General features: G+C 41.0%; 1 pseudogene; it reads left to right on the top strand.

The window, feature by feature from the left end:
* Positions 1-7,617: 7,617 nt before the first annotated feature.
* Positions 7,618-7,862, top strand: LOC100961437 (annotated as a pseudogene).
* The last annotated feature ends 17,367 nt before the right edge of the window (positions 7,863-25,229 follow it).

Here is a 25,229-nt window from a genome sequence, read left to right as displayed (position 1 = left end):
TCCACTTGGAGTCAATTTTTTTTTTTTTTTTTTTGAGACAGAGCCTCAAGCTGTCACCCTGGGTAGAGTCCCTTTGCATCACAGCTCACAGCAACCTCCAACTCCTGGACTTAAGCAATTCTCTTGCCTCAGCCTCCCAAGTAGCTGGGACTACAGGCACCCACCACAACACCCAGCTACTTTTTTTTTTTTTTTTGGTTGTAGTTGTCATTGTTGTTTGGCAGGCCCAGGCTGGATTCAAACCCACCAGCTCTGGTGTATGTGGCTGGTACCTTAGCTGCTTAAGCTACAGGCACCAAGCCTGGAGTCAGTTTTTGCATATGCTATAAGGACAGGACCCACTTTATTCTTATACATGTGGATGTCCAGTTTTCCCAGCACCATTTATTGGCGAAGCTGTCCTTTCCTCCTTGTGTAGTGCTGGCACGCTGTTGAAGATCATTTGACCATATACACAGGGGTTTGTTTCTGGGTTGTCTAGTTAGCTCCAATGGTCTATGCTTCTATCTTTATGCCTGTATTATGCTACTTTGATTCCAGTAGCTTTGTAATACATTTTGAAATCAAGAAATGTAGGGTCTCTAGCTTTGTTCTTTCTCAAGACTTTGGAAATTTGGGGTTCTTTGAGATTACATGTGAACTTTAGGATTTTTTTTTCTATTTCTGCAAAAAATGTCATTGGAATTTTCATAGGGATTGCATCGAATATGTAGAGTTAATATAATCATTTCAATAATATTAAGTTTTCTAATTCAAACATATGGGACCTCTTTCCATTTATGTCTTTTAAAATTTATTTCAACACTGTTTATAGTTTTCAGTCTTTGTTTCCTTGGTTAACTTATTCCTGAGTGTTCTATTATGTCTCCCTTTTCATTTCTTTCTTTCTTTTTTTTTTTTCTTAGAAATAGAGTCTCGGGCAGCACCTGTGGCTCAAAGGAGTAAGGCGCTGGTCCCATATGCCAGAGGTGGCGGGTTCAAACCCAACCCTGGCAAAAAAAATAAATAAATAAATAAGAGTCTCAGTTTGTCACCCTCAGTAGAGTGCTGTTGTGTCACAGCTCACAGCAACCTCCAGCTTTTGGCTTAGTTGATTCTCTTGCCTCAGCCTCCCCAGTAGCTGGGACTACAGGTGCCTGCCAGAACTCCCACCTATTTTTTTGTAGCATTTTGACCAAGGCTGGGTTCAAACCCACCACCTTTGGTATATGGGGCCGGCGCCCTACTTGCTAAGCCACAGGTGCCACCCCCCTTTTCATTTCTGATTTTAGTTACCTATCAGTATGTTTAAAAGGTGGTTGTTGAAATAGATGATTTCTAAGGCCTTTGTAGCTCTGAAATTTTTTGCCACCCAAAAAACATTTTAAAATATATTATAAAATATTTAAGACATTCAAAATGATGTAAGGAAGAATACAGTGGAGACCCATCCCGCTTAAGAAATAAAAGTCATCTATGTAACAGATAACCAACCTTCTGGGTACTCATTTATTTGCATGGATTTCCTTGTGCTTTTTATTTTATATATGTGTGGATGCACACACACACATATATACCCCTGGAAAATATACAGTATTTCTGCTTGTAGTACTGTTCCTAATTAGATGTCAAGGCTGAAATGGGAGCTACATTCTTGTTGATGCTGTGGCATGGGCTCATTTTCCCTCCGTATAATACTTGATAAAGTGCCACAGTTTCTCAAGACATTAGGTTGTTTCCATTGCTTTAACAAATAATCTTACTCCAAATATCCCGGTACATTTCTGCTTGCGCACTTATGTGAGACTCGCTCTAATAGAAAACTACCTGGGGCACAGAAAACGCATATCCTCACCTTGAGTAAATAATGCCTACGTTTTCTCTAAAGTAACTGAACCACTGTGTAGTCCCAGCAGTCAGCCCTAAGATTTCTCACCAGCACTCAGCAGTCTCCGACAGTTATTGCCACTCCTATAAGTTCGCACCAAATGGTAACCTGCTGTGGCTTCCACATTTGTTTCCCCTATAAACCTTGTGTAGTCTATTGTTGTATCACATGTTAGCAGCTATTTGTGTTTCCTCCTGTTTCCTATTTTTTTTTTTTTTTTTTTTTGGCTCCTTTGCTTTTTAATATGGCTGGACTGGAAAGTCAGAACTCACCTGCCCAGGGTCACTGCTGTGAATTGCATCCTTAAGGACTTTATAACTGGTCTCCCACTTGTGCCACAAGACTCTGTGGGCGAGGATCACCTTTCTTTAGCACATTCCCTGTATCCACGTCTCCTTCATTCCAGCCAGTGCAGGTGACATGAGCATATATCCCAGGACAATGGACCATTCAAAATGTGAATTTCCCATCAGAGAAGGGAAACTCGGAAGTCTCACAGCAGTTTTTGCTAAGCTAATGCTGCTTCTCTCCAGACTGCCACGTGTACCCCTTGCTGTGGAGAGGCCTACAGTGCCCTGGAAGGAGGCCATGCACACTAATCCTCCACATACAAGTTCATGGAGTCATGACTCACACTGTAATACTCAGAATTTCCTGGGCTTTATAGAGAAATGTGAATGTGTATTCCTAATATTTTTCAAGGTTGCAAAATGCTAATATTTGCTTAGACACTTCTCAAAAGTGAAACCATAGAAAATACGCCTCAGGTCAAATTTGAGATTTCTTTAGCTACAACTTAGAGCAGAGTATTCACCAAAGAAAGGCAGTGAGAAAGAGGCAGAGAGCCTATTGTGTTAACTTGTGCTTACCTCTTTTTATTAAAAACTAAGGGGTTTGTCCAAATGGGGTTAAGCATAGAAGAGGTGGTGGGCATAGGCTAACTAGACATCGCTCTTGTTCTAATTTATGTGAATCACTGCAGGTAGGTCTCAGCTATGGTTTGGGCTGGGCTATGCCGTGAAGTGCTCAGAAGACTAGTGCACTCACAGTACGTGCATCCCCACTGCAGAAGGTGGAGCTCCTGTCAGAGCCCAAAGTGATGGGAACTGTGGCTTTGAAATACAGATGCAATTCATAGATGATCCAAGAGGCAAGGAGGAAAGGTTTTTTTCCTCCTGCCCTCCAGCTCCCCTCAAAAATATATCTGTGTATGCACACACGTACACATACACACAGGTTCACAAAAACATATCTACCCACATGCAGACCTCATGCTGCTGATTATAGTGTCTCCTACTTCTGCTTGTAAGTAGCAAGAAAACCCAAAAGTTAGGGGATTGAAAAACAACAACAGAGAGGCAAAAAAATTTTACCTATCAGGCCTGAAATTCCCAAAGGAATTAACAAATAGACAGTAGACTGTGACACAAACTCACACGCCATCGATATGTCCATCATCCAGTGCATAATTACAGAGTACAGGTGTTGTGTCTATTCTGTGTTGAGAGGCTCTTGTGGCTTCCCCAGGACCTACTAGAGCAGGTGCATGGGAATAGCCCATACCTGTATGGCCATTTGAGTTTTCAGTAAGCATCTTAGACTACGAGAGAAATATAAAAAAGATAGGGTTGTGCAGAGAATAAATAAAAGACTATGGAAGAAGTTGGGACAAAAGAATCTTTGAAATAAATGAACCTTGATTCAATCAACCCATTACAGACATTATTGAGGAACTAGTATATGCAGCCAATGTCACTGTCCTATAGATGTAATAGTTTATATATATATACTATTACATATATATAAAGATATAGTATCTTTCCCTCTGTACCTCAGTTTTCTTAACTATAAATTGGGAATAATAATAATGGTACCTCTCTTGAAGAGTTATTTTGAGTATTAAATGAAAAAACATATTTAAAGCCTATTGAATAGTGCCTGATATATAATAAATAGTCAACGTTCAGAAAGGAGAAAAATCAGAAGCACCTAGAAACCAAACGATAAAGACATGAGTATGGCACAAGGCAGGGCATATCACCAAACAATGCTTCTCACTTCCAAATGTCGAAACCTGGGGCACAGAGCTAAGACAGCGTCAAAAAAAGTTTGGTTTCTCATACTAGCCAAGCACTGACTTTTGCATGTGTCTGAGAAGCTGCAAACTGGGTCCCTCCAGGGACATCATGATTGTGATGGGCTATTGGAAAAGGACCCAAAGCTGCCCCTTAGCATGGACGTGGTGCGATGTGGTGGAGAGTGCAGCTGACACCAGACTGTCTGTGTTCAAAACCCACTACTAGCACTTATTACTTGCTGGCTCCCAGGCAAGTTATTTAACTCTTCAGAGCCTCAGTTTCTTTGTCTGTAAATAGGAATCGTAAGGCCATCTATTTCATAGGAATGACATAGTGTACTTATGCTCATAATAGAGTACCTGACACATGCAAATTAATCTGCTTATCTAAATTGGATGTTAAACCAGTAGCATCTTCTAGATCTTCAAGGAAAGAAATTCTATAATCTGCCCCGCTGTTCAAAAATTTCATCTGCTAGGAAGCTTCTTTTAAGAAGTCTACACAATTTCAGAGGGCCCTTAGTGATTTTAATAAACCAACTCACTATACAGATGAGGAGGTTGATGCCTGGAGAGTTTAAGTGACTTGCCCAAACTCATTCAGATGGTTGTTGGCAGAAGTAAGAGTGGCTCCCAGTTCTCCTGACACACAAGTCCATACTCTTTCTACAGAGGCTACAGGTGGTACTTCCTTTGGCAGCGTTCTCAGTCCCTGCTCATTGTCATGGATCATTAACACCACATGATTCTGAACTCCTAGGCAGAACCGCCCCTCATATTCTGGCCCTTATCTATTATGGAGGCACCCAACACATGTGGGCTCTGGACAAATTGCAAAATAAAATAAAGAGTGAACACAGGGCTAGAACACCACTTCCTTACTGCTAAAGGCCAACTGGAGAACACAGCTTAATGTGAGAGCCAAAAGGGACTGCCCACTGACTCCCTAAATAAGCAGAGTCACTTGCTGTCCCAGGTATGTGGACTGGGGCATGGAGGAGTGGCGGCTTCCATGAGGCAGACGTTCCAATCCCAGGAGGAAGGAGGAGGACAGGGCTGAGCAGAACATACCCCACTATTCTTCCTCAACTGACCAATCAGAGAAATCACCGTATCTCCCATTGGTGGAGAGAATAAAGGGGAGGAAAATCAGGTATGCAGGGAAAATTCCCATTCTTAGAAACCAAGAGTAGGAAAAGACTCTCTTTTCTAGTTTCATCTCTCAACCACTCTTCCCCCTGCCCCCTGCTTTCTGGACCTACAGACCACTAATGACCCTTTGGCTTCACTCTGCTTCTGTTTCTGCTCACATTGTCCTCTAGAACAGAGTGTCCTTGCCCTCTGGGGGCCCTAATGTGGGAGGCCCTCTGTCTTTGTCTGGCCTGCTACAACAAAATGCACTAAATGGGCGGCTTATTGATGCTAAAAACTTAATTTATCAAAGTCTAGAGAATGGAAATTCCAAGAGCAAGGTGTCTGCAGGGTTAGGTAGGGACTTGCTTCCATAAAGACCTATTTGCTACATCTTTTCATGGTGAAAGGACAGACAGGCCCTTTTGACCCCTTTTTTAAGGGCATTAATCCCATCTTTGAGGGCTCCATCCACACAACCTAATGCCTACCTCTTAATACCAAACAAGTGCCATCATATTAGGGATTAGGTGTCAGCCTATGAATTTGGGTTGAAACATAAACACTCAGACCATGGTACTCTCTCACCTTTCAGGATTCAGTTCCTACATCGCTTTCTGGATGAAGCTCTTCCTTCCTCTCCTCATTTCCACTCTAACCCTCTATAAGGTAGAATTGGAAGCTCCTTCTTTACGTTCAGTATAGACTTTCCTCTGAGCCCTGTTAATCCTTTATTCCACTGAATTCCCTAAAGGTAGAAGTTGTATCTTACTCATCCTATATTTAAAGACTTTTTTTGATCATGGAAGGTCTTCGATAATTTTTTGTTGAATAAATGATGTTGAATGCTCTTTCCTAGACATACTTTATAATATTAAGTCAAGTCCTTGCCTTCTTCCCAACTAACAAATCTCATTCTTTATTTACACATTAAATGATGGCACTATTAGGGTGTGTGGCACTATTAATCACTGGAGATATGTAGCTTGCCATATTTCCTTTCTAGAATTCTAAAGTCTCCTTAGAAAGATTTCTCTCACGAGAAATAATCAAGTACATGTACATAATTGATACAAATACTTCTTTGTACCCATGAAGCATGTTATAATTTATAAGGCAAAACCTGCCAGATCTGCCATTCAATCCAACAACTCCCCTGTGAGTCAGAGTATACTCACAAGTCTCCCATTGGACAGATAAAATTGGGCTTGAGAAGCTTCAGGTGACTCATCCAGACATACCCAGCTGGTGAATGACAGAGCTGGAGCTTGAATCCAGGCATTTGGCTCCTAAGTTAGTATGGTTTCTTATATTAGGCAAATGATTAAATGCAGATATTTGGCTATACAATGAAGAAAGACTGACATGTCCACCGTTGCCTATACTGAAAGGTTCAGTGCATGTACTGGCTTCCTGAATCCCAACACTCCCACCCTTTGTTAAAAATCTGCCTATAGATGAAGCCCGAGTTCTTTCTGCTAAACAGTGGGGAAGCTCAGAGGGAGTTTAGAGGCTGAGAAAAGTTATTAGCTAGGATGTAATGTTATCTATCCAGATGCACTGAAAAAACTAGAATTTGAAAGAAAGGCAGTTGCACATGTACAATTTTATTATCTTTATGGATTCCTGCTATCCTACCCCTGAATCTTCAAGTCTATTTAGAAATTCTTTGTATTGGAAATATCCCTTGAAGACTGAATGGGATGGTGGTGAAATGAGCAAATTTGACTAGGAACTGAGTCATTTTCAGGCCAAAAAATGGGATTAAAATAGATAAGTCATGAGATGGGAGTCATTTAGATCTGAGAGAGACTGTTTTTCCTTTAACTAAACAAGTGACTACAATTTCCCATTCATCTTTAGATTTTGCTTAACCAATGTAGGCCTTTCCAGTCTTCTGCCTAACTATCTTGTTATAGTGCCTGTAATTTCCCTTAAAATTCTTCAAAGTAGATAGCGCAATGCCTATAGATGAAGGCATGTTAACAGTAATCTAAGATAATAAACATCAGGAGACTCTCACTCAGGAGCACACAACAGGAAGAAATCTAAGCCTGTGTGTGACAGCTGGCTAATTAGCATAAAAATGCTTTTGTAGAAGACTCTGTATTGTTAGAAGTGCTCACTGTTCTCTGTCTCAAAGAGTGGCCTTCAGAGCACTTGCTGGAGTACTCTGCATTTGGCTCTGTGGATCGCAGACATCAATCCTGCTAAGGAAAGCCCAGGAGACCAGCCGTATTCAATCACTTCAAGGACTATAGGAAGGAAGTCAGGAGGGTTAAGTTTCATTTGGGGGCCTTTATTGTTTTGAAAACATAACCATAATAATCATGATATAAAAAGAGCAAATTTAAAGGAATAGCTATACTATGAGATAGCTATTTATGTGTAACAGAAATTTAGTAAACAAGTAGAATAATCTATGACTAGACCCAAACTCTGGAGCAGGAAGAGGTGGACTAAAGTTCAGCTTCTGGGAGTAATAAGGAATTAAAATGTCTAAGTATGTGGTGGAACAGCGGCTTACCCTTTGCAGGGCAAAATGGAGCTTAAGGCTATGAGCAGATATGCCAAGACCAGTGATCCCAGCTGTCTTCCCCATTTGACTGTGGTGCTTTTGGCCATTGGCATGGTCTTCCCTGCCTGGTTCTTTGTCCATGAACTGACCTCCACCAAGCACACTTGAGAGATACCTACGAAGTGGTGCTCATCTCCTTGGTGGCCTCTGTCTTTATGAGCTTTGGTGTCTACCTGCTTCTCTGGGTCAGTATCTACCTTGGCTCCTGAGGGTATCAACCAAGTGGCTTCACTGAATCTTTGCTTTTGTAAATTATTTGATTTTTTTTTTTACTATTGCTGGAAGTGTTCCATCTGCTGCTCACAATAAAGGCAGATGTGTGACCAAAAAAGGTATATAAGTAGAATTAAATAAAACAGTATTGGGTAAGTACTATATTGGTCATAGTCAAAAAGAGAATTTGTGAATTGGAAGACAGCTCTGATGAGTTCATTAAGAAGACAGCTGAGAGAGATGTAAAGAGATAAAAGATGAAAGTGCTATTAAAAGACTGGGAAGGTAGATTGATACTTGAAAAAGAAATGGTTAAGAAGTTTTAAGAACTGAAGAAGTTCCTAAATCCTAAGATTGGAAAGAAAGCAAAATAATAAGAACAAAATTCCTGGATATCTCATGGTAAAATGAAGAACACCGAGGATAAAGAGAAAATCTTAAACCAAGTGTGCTGGGCTAGGGCAGTGGGATAGGGATCCATCTTCAGATATCTGAAAAGTTGTATTTTGGAAGAAAAGTTAGAGTCCTCTGTGTACTTTAGAGAGTGGTCCAGGCTTTAGGAGGAAAAATCACAAGAAAGCGGAGTTTAAGTGCTTTTAAAAAAGAATTTTCTAGTAACGAGGGCTTTCCAGAAGGAATAGCCTGCTTTATAGAAGTTTCCTTCCTCCCTAGAGTTCCCCCATTTGGAAGAGCAGTGGAGGGAAAGTAGACAGGCTTGAGGGGTAATAGCATAACCCTGGTGGTGAACCTTGGCTATTTGGGCCACTTAAACACTATGGAAAATGGTCCCTGACGGATGCTTCTTCTCCCCTCTGGATCTCTTAGCTGAGGTGTTCATGTTGAAACTGCCTGGCCCCATCACCTTTCCCAGAACAGATTAGACAGCCAACATAAAACTTACTATTACTTCCAAATATGTAGGAGTCACTAGGACATGTCTATTCCTAAACCATTGGTCTTGAATTCCCTGATATAGTAAACAGAGAGAATAATTCACTTGAAGTCATGACAACTCAGATCAGTAGCCTGTTTCATGTTTGATAAGGCTCTTTCACTAACCTCATTTGATTTTCACAAAAAAGGTAAAACACTCATTATTATCTCCAAGAAATCAAGGGCTGGGATGGTTAGGCAACTTGTCCAAGAACAAAAAACAACACTTAGCAACAAGTTAAATACCTGAGGCTCTAAATCAAGAGATGCTTCTCAAGTCTCAAATTGCCTCCAACAGGGAGATTTTATCTACTGTGCTGTGCATCTTATCTGCCTGGCCCCTTGTTTCCCGGGGTGGCTCTGTGTGCCCTTAGCTCTCCCCAGCTGACACCTAGAAGGGATATTCCCATAGAACCATGGGTAAAGGTAGTTGAAAGTATTAGTAGCAACACCTACTGCTAATCCCTAGCATGGAGTAGGCCCTCAGTGAATGTTTATTATTGAATTAGAATTGCAGTTCAGACTTCTTATGGGCTCAGTAGACTATAAGTGAGCTGGCCAGGGACACCAACCAGTACTTTTCTCATCCCATAGCTACTCTGGCCTTCTTGCTGTTCTTTTTTGTTGTAGTTTCCTGTGGAGCCACTTCTCATCTCAGAGAGTTGCCACAGACACTCCTCCTTGGTCACTCAGGGGCACTTTTCGGCTGGGAGGAGTAAAATGCCCTTCTCTTCAGAGCTAAGGAACTCAGTTCTCATTTATCTATAAAAGGGATGGTCTAGTTTCTTCTGCACATGTACAGAAAAGCCAACTGGGGTTAATTTGGTGAGGAAAAGGCAATGCAGAAGATTCTTTCAAATGCATTCCCAAATCAAAATCAGGATCCCAGACAGCTACTTCCTAAGGAAAGAACTGATGGCCCAGAATAAACCAGGACCATCAACTGAGATCGTGAGGTCTGGTGCTCAGGAGAACTTACGCCCAAGGAGCAGCTCAGAATTGGTGGCCCAGGCCAGCCCCAAGCACCAAATTTAGTAATTCCTTTGAGAGGTCCTGAATCTTCTCTGAGCCATGTTTAGGTACCATCTTGTTAAGAGAAAAAAAAAACTCAAACTCTATAAAATAATTTAAAGAGGTTTATTCTGAGACAAGTGTGCTTGACTGGCTCAGTACACATGGCCCGGAGAGGTCCTGAGCAAATGTCTCACCTTCTTGCTTTTCTTGAGCACACCAGGTTCACTCCTGCCTTGGCCCTGGCACATTGCTCTTTCACCCTGTGATGCCTTCAGGTCTCTCTCAAATAAGGTCTCCCTGGATCACCCTATAGACAGTCCAGGCCCATCCCAGCACTCAGTTCTACTTTCCTGCATTATTCCCTCCTATGGCATTTAGGATCAGCTGACATATTAAGCGTATTACTTGCTCGTTTGTGGGTTGTGTGTCTCCCCCACCCAGGATATAAGCTCTTTGAGGGCAAGGGCTTTTACATGTTTTGCTCTGTGCAAATTCCTCAACACCTAGAATAGTGCCTGCCTTAAAGCCACGCTCAAGATGTATTTCTTGGCTGAATGAATAAATGAATTCACTGATAACGTTGTTTCCATGGACTTCACTATTCAAACAACTAGGACAGAAGATGATTTTAGGAACCCAAGTCAGCTCGTAAATAGGGACTCAGGGAACATTTCCTTTTGAGCATGAATAGTGAAACATAGAAACTATTTTTACTGTAAACCTAGTCTCATCTAAGGTCAAACTCTGGGCCCTCCACACCTGGAGAGAGGTGAGGGGAAGAGACACATAGAGGCCAGTTAGTCAGCTGGAAGCTACATGGGGACAGATCAGGGCCTTGCTGAGTGGGAGGTGAGGCAGGGAGGTCTGGAACTAAAAAGGGAAAAACCACGCTGAGGGAGAAAAGCAAGGCCGCAGCTGTAGATGCTGAGAATCTACCTTGAGTCTAGGACTGCGGGCCAGAAAAAGTCTCTCATGTGATCCCCAGGACTTAAAAATTCAGGTTGTGGGGTAGGAGGTGATGGCAGGGGAGAGGTACAGAGGCACCCAGAATGGCAAAGGGCTAAGCAGTGCGTCACAGTGACAGTCTCAAAAAGAAGATTAGGTAGGCTTTCTGGGGCTTTCAGAGAAGGCTCACAGGGGGAGGTGGTCCTGAGCCTCCAACAGTGAGTGGGACTCAGACCCCAATGGGGACAAGGACGAGGAGTGCCTGTGCCAACCCCAGGCCGGTAGAACTGGTGCTGCAGAAACAGGGACCAGGGTGCTGCAAGCACAAAGCTCTGTGCTAGCAAATCTAAAAATACCCACCCTCTCTATTTTTTCTTTCCCTCTCAGTATCTTACTTTTCTTCTCGCCCTCCTTCCTATTTTCTTCCTTCTCTCATTATCCTTTCTGGCAAGGCTAGGGCTCCTTCACTCATCTCCCCCAGGGAATCTCTGAACAGCTGGGCCAACCCTTGCTGGACTCCCCGCTGTTCAGGTACAGGTTGGCAGTAGTCCCCCAGGCCCCCACCCCTCTCAACTCAGTTCTTTCAAATGCCAGTTAACAGGTGTCCGAAAGGCTGGTCCTGACTGAGACCCACGTCTGCATAACAACTCAACTGTTTTGGCTCTCCACCCCATGAGCATAAATATCATGGTGTTTGAGCCCTTGGGGCCTGTGGAGTTTACAAGTATGCTGTCAAGATCTCTTCATTGGGCTAGTGCTTGAAGTGCTGCCAAAAGGAGAGGGGACTCCTGTGCTTTTATGTGTTCCCAAGCGCAGGCCGCCCTGGCTCTGGGAGGAGCCCTCTGGGGACTGAGTGTCGGTGTGAATCTCAAACAGCAAGCTGACGTTCCGGTTGGGAGTGTGACAGTGCATGCCTGGGTGATGATGCCAGGGCGGCAGGTGACACGGGTCCACCACAGAGGGGGAGAGAAACTGGAGTGGCTTCCAGTTACATGTCCTCAGAGCTCTGAAGGATGGAATCAGGGTCGGGGGAACAGTTATAAAATGATGTTACAAAACCCGGATGTCCTGATCAAATTGAGACCACTGGGATGGGGCACTCAGAACACAGATGATACTGGTGCTCCCAAAAAACTGGTGCGTCCAACTTGGGCTAATCTAGGAGTAATGATATTGCAAACCAGAGACACAGACCACTGTCAACCAGTGAAAACACCCCTCCCCCCAGCCTGCAGAAACACAGAATGTGGGCATCCTCATACTATGCCCTGGAAGCCATCCAGAGGAACCCCTCTGCCAGGGGGCTGTGCCCTCCCTAGGCCCCAACAAGGCCACAGAGGCTATAAGTCTGGGTAAACATCTAAAAACAGAGTGGCTGCCAGGGAGGAGAAAAAAAGAGGCCAGGGTGGAATGGGATGGGGTGGGGCATGGCGACAGGAAGAGCTCAAAAGATTCTCAAGTTGGGCGACTCCCAAGGTCGGTGTGTCCCAGAGGGCAGCGGGGCCATGGCCTGGCGGGCGGTGGAGGAGCAGGCCCAGGCCAGCTCCTGCCGTGACGGGCAGCATTTTCTAAGCCCTCACACCACCCTTGTTCAGAGTTCAGATCTCCAAGAGATTGGTGGACCTTTTGTGAAGTTGGTGTCACCCTAACAAGAACCACATCAAAGACCTTGAACATGAGCTTTGGGGTCTGCATAGCAAGTTGGATAAATCTCCTGTTACAGGCCTCATCAGGTGACTGCCATGACATCCCCCCAGAATCAGCCTGCTTATGCTTTGTGAAAGCTATTCCAGGAACTTTAGTGGAAAGGAAGAAGGCTTTGCTGATTCTCTGATTTTTTTATTTTTGTCTGATTCTGATTTTTTGCTGTTTGTCACAGAACTCCAGAATATTCCAGATTTACCTTTGGGGGGGCCCAATGCCCAGAGAGAATTAATGAAGGCTACAAGACCTCGTATTTCTTTGGTGGCGAATCCCAGTCTTGTGGTCCCTAATACTTTTTCTGCTACGTTATTCCTTTTTCCCTCGGTCTTGTTCCTATCTAGTTAACTCATGGAGATGATAACTTATAAGGAGTAAATATGTTATTAGGAGTAATTCCTCTCCCCTGAATTAGATTGTGAATTCTTTAACAAGCACATGGAGTGTCTTTTTTTGCTTTGCTCCTTGGTCTGATTTAACTTCATGTGTCTCTGTGCAGTACCCACTCCAGGTGCGGCTGGCCCTGCCAATTTGAGCAGAAAACAGTCCTCGGCCATCCTGAGAAACGCCTGGGTGGCGTTTCTCATTCTCGTCCTAATGAGAAGATGGAGGGTCCTGCCCCTCCAATGTCAGGATTTGGAAGAAGTCGCCTGCCTCTAAGAGAAAACCAGATGCCTGTCCACGTAAAATAGGAAGCTTGCAAAAGGATAAGGTCAGTTCTCTCGAAAAGAAATCTTGTCGGGGGAAGGCAGAAAACAAATAATTTCTCCCAACATGAGAAAGCGATTTATTTCTCAGCTCCACACTGGCCGGAGGCCACGGAACTGTAAAATCTAAAGGCCGTGTGGGTTTTAGAAAGTTGTTGACGGGGTCATTTTTTATTGTACAGTGCATGGCCCCAAGATGGCCAGAGGAGAGTGTCAGAGCCTCGGATCTATGCCCTTTCTTGGGAGGCCACTCTGGGCAGACATTTCGCTGATCATAATCACTTTTATATGTAACTGGACCTTAATTCATTTGGTAGTATGAGCTACGGAAGAGCGGCACAGATTAGAGAGCTATGTCTGTAACTGATGAAATCTGCGCCTGGCGTGCATTTGTGGGGAAATTAAAAATAAAATGAAGCTCATCTGAAAAATGTGTGGACTGGAATTAGCCGTCTCCTGACTGGTCACGCATGGAACTTGTCGGAGATGACCAGGACAGAAAAGTGAGACCTGGGCAGCACACTGGGCTCCACTTGCCCGCCAGGCTCTGGGGAGCCTGTCATAATTTATAATGGATTATCTGAGGAAATAGATGAGGACAGCTTATGTTCAGGAGCCAAAAAAGATGACTTTAATTAAAAAAAAAAAAACACGGAAAATGTGTCTTAAAAATGCATGACCCATTCTTGTTTATTCTACAAGTTATTTAATGCCTTGGCTTGGTTTGAATTAACTCATTAAATCCTCTGCTGTGTATATGATTGATACTGGATGGGAGCTAATATCGCCAGGCCAGGTAAACGGCACCCTTGCTAGTGCTGGTGTTGGGACACATGTCTGCACCCTCACCATTAGATACGTAATCTAACGTACTGGAATTGTCATACTTGCCGTTTCAATGACGGAGCCTTATACAACACATGGATACACGTACACACACGCACACACATACACAGCAGAGGGTATTTTCCTTCCACAACTTCTTTCCTTCCAGCACTTGCCCTTGAGGCTAATTTTTTATTTAATCTCATCAGTTGTAATTGCTCTGGGCTAACTATGTTGGACTGCACAGAGAGGAGAAAGGGAAGTAGCATTTGTTGATAGTGCATTATATAAATATTGGTGTTTACCTTCACTAAGACCCTTTCTCATTTTATCATTGAGGAAACTGAGACATAGAGAGATTACAGTACTTGCCAAAATCCACCCTCTGGTAAGCAGCCTAGCTGAGCATTGAACCTAGATCACTGGGGCTTTAAGCCTGGCCTATGCTCCCAAAGCGAAGTTAAAATCCTGCTCTCACTGGGCAGGATCTGCAAAAACAGTAGAATTTTGATGAAGCAGCAGGCTTTATCTCAATCTTCATCTCACCCAACCTAGTCCTCAAATCCAAGCTTCTTTTCCTGAAACAGTTGCGAAAAAATACTGCACTTCAAACTTTCAAAGGTAATAGCAATTAAACAGCTTGGTTTCCATTGTCAGCCTGGTTTCTCGGCCTTAGTAGAATGTCTAATGGGATGTTTTACAAGGATGACAAAGATAGATAATGACAGTCAAACCTGTGCACGAAGCTTCCTTGAAAGCAAGGTAATTAACGGCTTTGCATTGTTCTTTAATAACAGTCACCTTTTTACTGCATTGGGATAAAGACACAGCTTTGAAATACATTTGCATTTCAGCCTCACTCTGTATGAACGCAGTGTGTAGTTTTTTCATTCAGAGGAACTGCATGTCAACCTGTATAGAAAGAAAGAGGTAGCTATTTCTTCCAAAGTGCTGGCGTTATCTAAACATTTAGTGCATTGGAGATCAGATACCATCCTCCACAACTGGGCTTTGGAGGAGGCTTCAGGCTTGCAAGGAAGGGCTGGGAAGAAGCCTGTATAAGGAAGATAGTCATGACCTTCCTACATGAAACACTGATATCCCACAACAGTCAGAGAGAGAGAGAGAGAAAGAGAGAGAGAGAGGGAGGCAAGGAGGGAGGGAGGGAGGAAGGGATAGTTTATTAATGTGACTAGGGGAAAATTTCAGTGTGTTCCTTGACAATGATTGTGTAGTTTGTGGAATGGAGGAAGTGGGACCAAGTACTGTTGAGAGATTTCTGAAACAATGTTTCCCATAGAACTTTCAGTCCTGTCTAATGCATGAATTCTGCCATTGAAGTGAAAGGAAAAGGGCATAAACATTTAACAGGCACCTACTATGTGCCAGGCACTGTGCTAGGCACAGTCTCAGATCTTTTTAATCCCCATCACAACTCTCTGAAGCATTACTCTCTTTTTAGCGATGAGGAAATTGAAACTGAGAGGTTAGGTTACTTGCCAAGCCTTACATAACCAGTAGGCAGCCTGAGAGTCATATCCACGTGCCCTGGACTCCCAAATTGAACTCTTTGTCCCCTGTCAAAATGTGACTGTCCCTGGAAAAGGGGGCAGCCGAGGCTTTATCAGTCATTCTCACTGTACTGTCATGAATTTGTTCTACCTGTTCTGAGAAGATTCTGAGAAAAAGCCTAAGGGTCTAGATTTCACAAATGGGGAAAGAAGAATACAGAAGAGAGAAAGCAATGGTGACAAAACCACCTGGCAGTCACGCCCTAACTCTGCCTGGCCCTTACTACCTCTGGCTCTCTTAATGGAGCAAGGAAAAAGGAAAACAGAAAGATGGAAGGCAGAAAAACCTTTCTTCAACTCTCATTTCTGAAAGATCGTGAAGAACGGGGATGCCGCTCTCTTCTGAAGGTGATGACGATGAGAAGGGAGGAAGGGGGTTATTTTTAATTTAGCCCAGACCAGTTAAAGATGTAAAAGCAGCTGACCTTAGTTAGGTTACAGCATGGACATGGTCTGCAGAGCCAATGAGCTGAGTGCATCTGGGAACGAATTCGTCTTCCTGGCCCCTTTTCCTCAAACCAATCTGCTTAGCACCACCCTCGGGGGGTGGGGTGCAGCATCCGGCGGGAGCACGTTACTGCTCTGGCTGCCTCACTTTCTAGCGGTGTGATCCCACTATGCTGCTGCCTACCCTGAGATTTTATTTGTAAAATGAAACTCATAATACCTGAGAATTAAGTCGAATAATGTGCCGGTAGCACTTTGTAAATGGTAACGAATGCTACCGTCAAATAGGCAGGCAGGATACATGGGGGAATTTTCATCAGAAAGCCGCTTTGGAGCCGCTTTGGCCTCAGCCATTGACAGAACTTTCAGCCAGGGAAGTCTTTTGGCTCCAAAGTGTCTCCTTCATCTAAAAGCCACAATATCTAAAATTCCACATTCAGGACAGCTTCCTTTGGTGACTGTCCCACTTATCCTCTTATTAATTCTTTTGATGAGTAACATATTTCATCAGTAGCTACTGACCCCACATGCCCACTGAAGTTGTCTGGGGAGTTTTTAAAGAATGCTGATGCCCAGGACTCACCACAGACCACCCACTCCACCAAATTAGAACCTCCAAGAGGGACCCAAGCATCACACAAACAAAAGGTTTGCCACATGTTTCTACTATGTGACCAGGGTTAATGCATCAAACAAATTTATTCTACTAGAACATAAGCACTCCCGGACCGAGGACACAGCCTGGATCCTCCAGCTTACCAGCTCTACTTAGCATGTAATGGAGTCAGCCTACAAATTGATTGTTGCTGCTGTTGTGAATACAAATCAAGGTGTTGGTGACTCTGAATTCCACTGTAGGGAGAGTCAGAGGTGAGATGAAAGGCAAAGGGCAGGAAGGCACAGAGAGGAGAAATAAGCTGTAGGTTACTACAGAAGGGAGAATTGCACTTCTTCCAAAATTCATCTGTTTATCCCTCTCCTGGTGTTTCTAACAGGGAAGGACAGATCCCTTGGAAGAGAGGCAGATGCCACACTAAGACTATTAAAAAAAAATCCATATGCTTCCTCAAGTTTTTAGAAGTAATTAAATACAAATAGAGAATATTTTCAATTAAATATTTCAAGAAATCCTTCTGGCAATTGGAAGAAATATAATAGAAAACCACGTGTCCTGGAATCAGAGAGCTCTAACTTCAAATCTCACACCTTCCAGTTATTAACTGCATGAGCTCACAGGGAAGTTTTTTCCTCTGCATTTTTTAAAGCATCTCTGGCCCTCAGTTACTACTTCTATAAAAGGGGAAGTAATATTATTGATCTCCTGGGGTACTAAAGAATACTCGGTGAATTTGTGAGCACATACTAAGTGGGGGACTGCTGTCTATTAATACCTTCTTTCTATCCTATCTCCTTTCCTCTATTCTCTCCTGGCAAATAACGTTGTTGGTTACTCTAGAGATAAATAACTTTTTAAAAATGATATCAGGTTAGTGATTCTCATATTTCTGAACGCTAATCATTGTGGGAGTGTTAGAGAGAGGTGAGGTGCATATACGAATCCTCAAAGTGGCAGAAAGAACAGAACTACACAAGAAAGTCCAGGTCCTCTAAAAATTGGCTCCATAAGATTGGTGGCCATTCCCTGAAATCAATAGTATAAAGGTTGGGACATTATGGGGTAATTTCCTTCTTTTTCTGAGGTCTGGAAGAATTTAAATAACATTGCAATTATCTCCTTTTTTATAGGTTCCTTAGAAACCAACTGAGAGGCCATTTAGGCCTAGTAACATTTTAATGAAAATTTTTAATTACTTTCCTAATAACCTCACAATAAACTTTCTATACAAGTTTTTTATCTAGTCTTGGGTTATTTTGGATACTTTAAGTTTTTCTAGAACTCTATCTCAATAGCTCTATAACCTTTTTTACCTGTATCTCTTTGAATTATTATAGTTTTTAAATGATTATTCTATGGATTAAGATGTATATTATTAATATTTCATAGTCTCCTTAGCGTTAATATAATACATTGCACCTATATAGGTGAATTTCCCCCATTCTGGACTTTATGTTGTAGTTGTCCCATATATATTTCAGCTATATATGTTATACATGTCACAAGACAATGTTAAAGTGTGGTTTTTGTTTTAAACAACCATATGTCTTCTAAAGAAATTAGGAGAAAACAATTTTTTATATTTATCATTTTTTATATGTACCATTTCTGATGTTCCTCATTCATTCCTGAAGATCCAGGTCAGCTCTGGTATCATTTCCCACCTGTCTAATGAACTCCCTTCATTTCACTCCTCTAGTGCACATGTGCTGATGACAAGTTACCTTAATTTTCCTTGTTTTGAAATTATCTTTGTTTTACTTTCACTCTCAATGAATATTTTTACTGGATATAGATTTCTGGCTTTTTGAGGGATGGTTGTGGTATTTGTTTTTCTTTCAGCACTTTAAAAATTTTGTCCCATTGTGTTCTGACTACCATAGTTTCTGAGGAGAGGGCAGAAGCATTATTCATTCATTATTCATTTGAAACATTATTCCCTTGTATGTAATATGCCATTTTCTTTTGATTGTTTTCAAAAGATTTTCTCTTTAATTTACAGAAGTTTGATGTGCCTCGGCATGGTTTTCTTTGCATTGATCCCACTTAAGGTTAGTTGAAGTTTTTGAATCTTGAGCCATTTTTTTTCTTCAAATATTTTTCAGTCCCATTTTCTCTCTAATCTTTTTCTGAAACTCCAGTTACATTTGTGTTAAACCCTCTAATATTGTTCCACAGGTTCTTCAGGCTCTTTGTTTTGTTTTTTCCTTTTATACTCTTTCTCTTCACTCTTCAGGTTTGAGTTTCTATTGATCTATCTTTAAATTCATTGATTCTTTCCTCCATTTGGGTTCTGAATTTCATTCCATTTCAGTTCTGAATCTCACTCAATAAATTTATTTCATTTATTAAAGCTTTGGATTCTTCCTACAGTTTCCATTTCTCTGTTGAGATGTCCTATCTTTTCATTAATTTTGAACATGTTTTCCTTCACATCACTGAACAGATTTATAGTCATTATTTTAAATCTTTGTCTGCTAATTCCAACACTGAGCCATCTTAGGATCCCTCTTTCTCTTAAGAATGGGTCACACATTCTTGTTTCTTTATGAGAGGTCTGACAATTAAGTTCACGATCTCATCCTAGAAAAAGTACTACATATCTCATTGCTGCATATCACTGTGGTCACCTTTGAAGTACTCCCCTTGGGAAGCTATGCACTAACACCAGCCCCTAGTCTACCCTTCAAAGCAATTTTGGAACTCTTTTTCTGAAATGACCATCAGAGCTGTCATCATATTACATTTGATATCCTGAATGTCATCAAAATATTTTCCGTTCAGTATTTCTTTTATCTTTGGGTACAAAAAAAGTCATTGGTAGCTAGTGAGTAGGAAGGATATCCCAATGCAGTTATCTGCTTACTGACCATAAACTCCCTCACAGTCAATGCTGTGTGAGTTGGTACATTGTTGTGATGCAAGAGCCACACCTTTCTCATGCCAAAATTTTCAGCTAATACTTTTCTGACTATTTCTCTATTAATCTTTATTTGATTTGCTTTGTTTCCCATACTCAACTAATGATTTTGATGCAGTTCTGGCTGTTATTGGCCACACTGACCTCTCTTCATCAGTGATGCTTTTTCTACTCTCAGAAATGTGTTTATTCTATTTGTACACTGCTGTTTTCTTCATGGCATCACCCCCATAAACTTGGACTAATATGTCCCTGATTCTACTTCTACTCTTGCCAAATTTAAAAAGAAATTTAATGTTTATTCATTAAGCTAATTCAGGCTGCAACAAAAATACCCAGCAATAATAATGAATGACACTCAACACATGGATATTAATATGACTGTGAGACACTGATATACCAAGGTTATGAAACTTTACTGAATTGTTTGTACAGTGCTGTTATATAAGCACATGGTGGCAAATTCACAAACTTAATTGTCAGACTTCATAAGTTATTTTGTTTGTATCTTGAATGTTGTAATGTTTAGTTGTAGACACTTTGAATTCTCTGACATTTCCCCAAAGACTGTTACATTTTTTGTTTTGGCAGACAATTAATTTTATTGGATTCCACCTGAAAAACTCCATCACTTGGGTAGTACTTCATATCTCATTTCCATTCTTTTAGCTTTTGAGGGAATTCTGAGAATTAGTTCTTTGTATTTATGATTTAGGGAATAGACACAAGTTTGAGCAGGATTTATACACAGAATTTGTAGCTCTCCCTTTCCAGATATTTCCAAGGATCTTCTTACTTTCTTGTTGCTCTGGTTGCCCTGAATTTCTGACTCTACAAACCAATAATATTGAGGGTTTCTTTTAGTGTTTGATACATTGTATGGTATAGACTGAAATCTGCCCTCAGAAAGAAATGGGAGAGAAGTCACTCTGTGCTGTTTCCTTATTCAAAGTGTCAGTCCTGAATCTTTTCCCAGAAGTTACCTTTCCAGTACCTTCAAGTAGTTGTATACTTATTTTATCTATAGTTCATAGTTGGCTGGTAAGAGCTTATTTGTCCATTCTATAAGCAAACCCAGTCCTATATCTGCTTTAGGTTTTCAGCTTTGTTGCTACAGGGGAATCATCTCATCTATACTATGTCTCCATTCTCAGAAAGAATGGGTGACACACATTCCTAATCTTTTTGCTCTTTTGATTTTAACCAGGCTTACATTTTTTTTTCTATTTTGTATCTCTTTTTAAAGAACTGCTTTTGGAATTTATCTCCTCTCCCTTATATTATAGTGTGAATTTTTATTGTTCTGAAAGGAAAATATAAGAAATAATTGTGCAGCTCAGCGCCCATAGCACAGAGGTTACGGCTCTGGCCACATAAACCGAGGCTGGAGGATTTGAACCCAGGCCAACTAAACAACAATGACAACTGCAACAAAAAAATACCCAGGTGTGTGGTGGGCACCTGTACTTCCAGCTACTTGGGAGGCTGAGGCAAGAGAATCGCTTAGGCCCAAGACTCTGAGGTTGCTGTGAGCTGTGATGCCATGGCACTCTACTGAGGGTGAAAAAGTGAGACTCTCCCTCAAAAAAAAAAAAAAGAAGAAGAAAGAAATAATTGTGCATTAGCATTCCAACCTAGAACAAGGAGATCTCAAAGGCAACTTTTTAAAAATCTTAATTCATCTATTACCAAGGAAGTAGAGGGATGCTTAGGAATACAGAGAAGAACCTTCCTACCTACTGCCTTATTGATCACGAATCACTTTATTTGCACCTCAGAACAATTTTCCTGTTTTTATGAGGTTGGAACACATCTTCTAAAAGTCCTTGGTGGAAAAGCAATGATGACAAGAAACTGGAATAACCCTGCCTAGCTCTGACATCAAAGGGGAATAAAGACATAATCAATGAAACTATAAGAGTGGAACTGTTTCTGGAAAATAACACAAATGGACTAGAGCTAAAGCATTTGCAAATGGAACTATGTTCAAGAAACTGACATTAAAATTACACATGTGGCAAATGCCTCTGCTTATGATGGAGCTTTCCTCCAAGCTGATAAATACTGTTTTTTGGGACCACCCAGATATTGTTAAGTGGTAGGAATGAAATGTCAAAAGGGAAGTTAGCTCTAAGTATTAGTACTGGCCAGCTCTTGAGTACCCCAACTTGTCAAACCTGAAGAGGACAATACAAAAGGAGGAACAAGCAAGTCCCAAATGGGTCATTAGTATGCCAACTGTTCATGATTACAATGAACATTTGGGCCCACTCTACTCATCTTGTCTTAAGGACAATATGCTCCCTCAGCTCCAGCCAAACTGAATTGCCCTTTCTGGGACATGCCTGAAGGTTTAGGACACAGTGAGCAAAGCACATAAAGGATGGCAAGGCATGCTCCAGGACATGAGTAGAGCAGCTTATCTGTAGGTCACAAGAAAATCTATTCTCTCATGAAAATGATGGCCAAATGTATAAACACTGGTTATTTTTGTATGTACTTTATGTCCAAAATTTTAAGTTCCTTAACATAAGGCTCTTGCTTTCTTCTATTTTTGTTACCTACAGAACTTAGCACAAGGTATATTTGATAAATATTTCTTGATTGATTTCATCTTACATATTTTTATCTTTCCATCTTTTTGTTATTTCATCTTTTTATATTTATTTCCATCTTCCAATTTTATCCATGTCATTCCAATAGACAAGACTATCCAGTCTTTCAGATGTAAACTTTAGAGAAAAGATAAGGTTTGAGATGATGGTCAGCCTAGGTTGTCTGAGATCAAACACTATGGCCACCGTGACATTTGTAAACCTATTGTGGTAGACAGAATAATGGGCCTGCATAGATTTTCATAATCAAAAGAGACTTTGCAGATGAGATTAAGTTAAGGGCCTTGAAATGGGGAGATTATCCTGGATTGTCTGTGTAGGTTCAGTGTAATCATTATGATCAGTCCTTTAAATGTGGAAGAGAAAGATAGAAGAATTAGTATTAGAGTGATACAATGTGAGAAATACCCCGCCAGCCATATTGGCTTTACATATGGATGGGGGCCATAAGCCAAGAAATACAGGCAAATCCTAGAAGCTCAGAATAGAAGGAAATTGATTGTTTCCTAAAGCCCTAGAAGGACTATAGCCCACCAGCATCTTGATTTAAGCCCATTAAAACAATTTCAGAATTCTGACCTCCAGCACTGTGAGGGAATTAAATTTGTATTGTTTTAAGCCATGAAATTTATGATAATTTGTTACAGCAGCAACAGGAAGCTAATACACCCATCTAGATGTTATTATTTTTTTCCTGAAACTTCTGATTGTACTGAACTGTTAACTATTGTTGGGAAGAAAATTTATTTCATAAGCTAAAATAACCTCTGAACACATCACTTAGTTTTTAGAACTGTATTAATTTTCTCTTTGTTCTTATTAGTACTTAATAATAATTAGTACTTATTAATATTTGTGAAATCACCAGTAGCTACTATATAAATGCACGGCATGTATTGGCATGAAACTGTTTTAAGTTAGAGGTTTTAGGTTTCTGGAACAAGCTATTTTTCTCTACTTTTACAATTCTTTAAATTTATAATTCAGGGTGGTGCCTGTGGCTCAAAGGAGTAGGACACTGGCCCTATATACCAGAGGTGGTAGGTTCAAACCCAGCCCTGGCCCCCCCTCCAAAAAACTGTAAATTAGAACTCAGCAATTTGGGCAAGGGTAATAGTCCAACAATTTATTAACTTGTGCAGCATGGACCAACACCAACAAAGAGAATAGATGCTAGCCAAAATGCTCTACCAGGGCACAACAGATGAAAGTCAGTCCTGATGGTGAATGTTCTAACAATTATAGATATTTCTTTTTACATAGGGATAGTATCTAACGAATTCACATTTGCTAATCAGGATGACCTGACAAGACAACTTTGTTGAAACAATCCAATTTGATGGTGCAATGGCGAGAATGTTGATAAAAATGAAAAATTTAATTTATACTTTAGAAATGATTTCTTTGTACTGCTTGTGTTACAGAATAAATATGTTTGCTTCTTGGCTCAACTTTGCCCTATAATTGTGAAAGCAGGTTGGTAGGTAGATAGATAATTCAGATTAATAAAGGTGAATCTACCCAGGAGGCTGGCTGAATCTTCTGGTTCAGCATCATTACTGCAGCCAGTAGCAACCCTTAGCTTTTGCAATAACTTCCACTTCCCATCTTCAGTTAGACTGTATCACATATACCATGGCTTTGTCTAAATCCTTGCCAGACCCACTTAAACATAGTGAAAACAGCTGGGGAAGTGAATTCCAGGACTCTGGACCTGATGCCAAGAATCTGTGAGATACCAAGAGAAAAAAAAAACCCAAATCTAAGCATTGTTGGCAGAAATGCATATGTAATTATAGCTACCATTGTGGAAAACTACCTAGAGAAATAAAAACCCTCAAGGAAACTAGGTTTTATCTGTCACATTAAAGTTTCACAAATCAACTTCAGACAATGTAAATAATGATGCACTGAGTCATCTGGAAAGTGAAAAACAGGGTTTATTTGGGCAATCATTGGTGCCAATTCAGGGAATGCCATGGGCCATAGACAGTGGTGGGGACTCAGTCCCCCAGGATAAGAAAGTCTGTCAGTGCTTGGGAGAAATCTCTGCATTTGGGCCAAATGCTGAGCTTGACTAAAATTGATGTTGAACTTCACTCCAACCCCTGCTGTCACCACAAACTCCTTGGGGGCCATAGCACCCTTATATTATCTCTTGGATATCTAAGACTTTCCAGCAAGGTAGCTTATGTGAACCTAAACTCCTTTGACTATTCTACTTGCCTTGAAATGTTTCTTCCTTTTTTCTCTAAGTCATTGCAAATATCAAAATGTACAATTTCCATATGATTATATCCTTTCAAATAATTACTTATAATAATTTTATAGTAATATTATAATACTTCTTAAAATAATTATTACAGCCAAAGTCTATTATCACCTCCCTCTATTCAGTTTATTCCCATCAAAACTAGACAATTTCCCTGATCAAGAATCACTTTCTGGGAGGCGCCTGTGGCTCAAAGGAGTAGGGCGCCAGCCCCTGCCAAAAACTGCAAAATAAAAAAAAAAAAAGAATCACTTTCTTACACTGTTAATGGGACTGTAAACTAATACAGCCATTTTGGAAAGAAGTATGGAGAATCCTCAAAGAACTCAAATTAGACTTTCCATTTGACCCCACAATCCCACTAGGCATCTACCCAGAAAAACAAAAATCATTTTATCATAAAAACATTTGCACTAGATTGTTTATTGGAGCTCAATTTACAATTGCCAAGATGTGGAAACAACCTAAATGCCCATCAATTCAGGAATGGGTTAACAAACTGTGGCATTTATATATCATAGAATACTATTCAGGCCTAAGAAAACATGATGACTTTACATCCTTTGTTTTAACCTGGATGGAGTTGAAACACATTCTTCTTAGTAAAGTATCACAAGAATGGAAAAGGAAATGTCCAATGTACTCAATTTTATTATGAAGCCAGTAGACGATCTAACACATGCCCACATAGGAGAAACATTTAATTTGATTCAAGTTGGGGGAGGACGAAAAATGGAGAGCAGGGAGGTTTTGGGTGTCCCCAGTTAAAGGCTACAAGGTAGGGCTGTATGGCACAC

Source organism: Otolemur garnettii, unplaced genomic scaffold (genome assembly GCF_000181295.1).
Source record: "Otolemur garnettii isolate 467f Iridium unplaced genomic scaffold, OtoGar3 scaffold00063, whole genome shotgun sequence".
NCBI lineage: Eukaryota > Metazoa > Chordata > Mammalia > Primates > Galagidae > Otolemur > Otolemur garnettii.
Note: the sequence above shows the minus strand (reverse complement) of the source record. Positions and strands in the feature narration are given on the sequence as shown.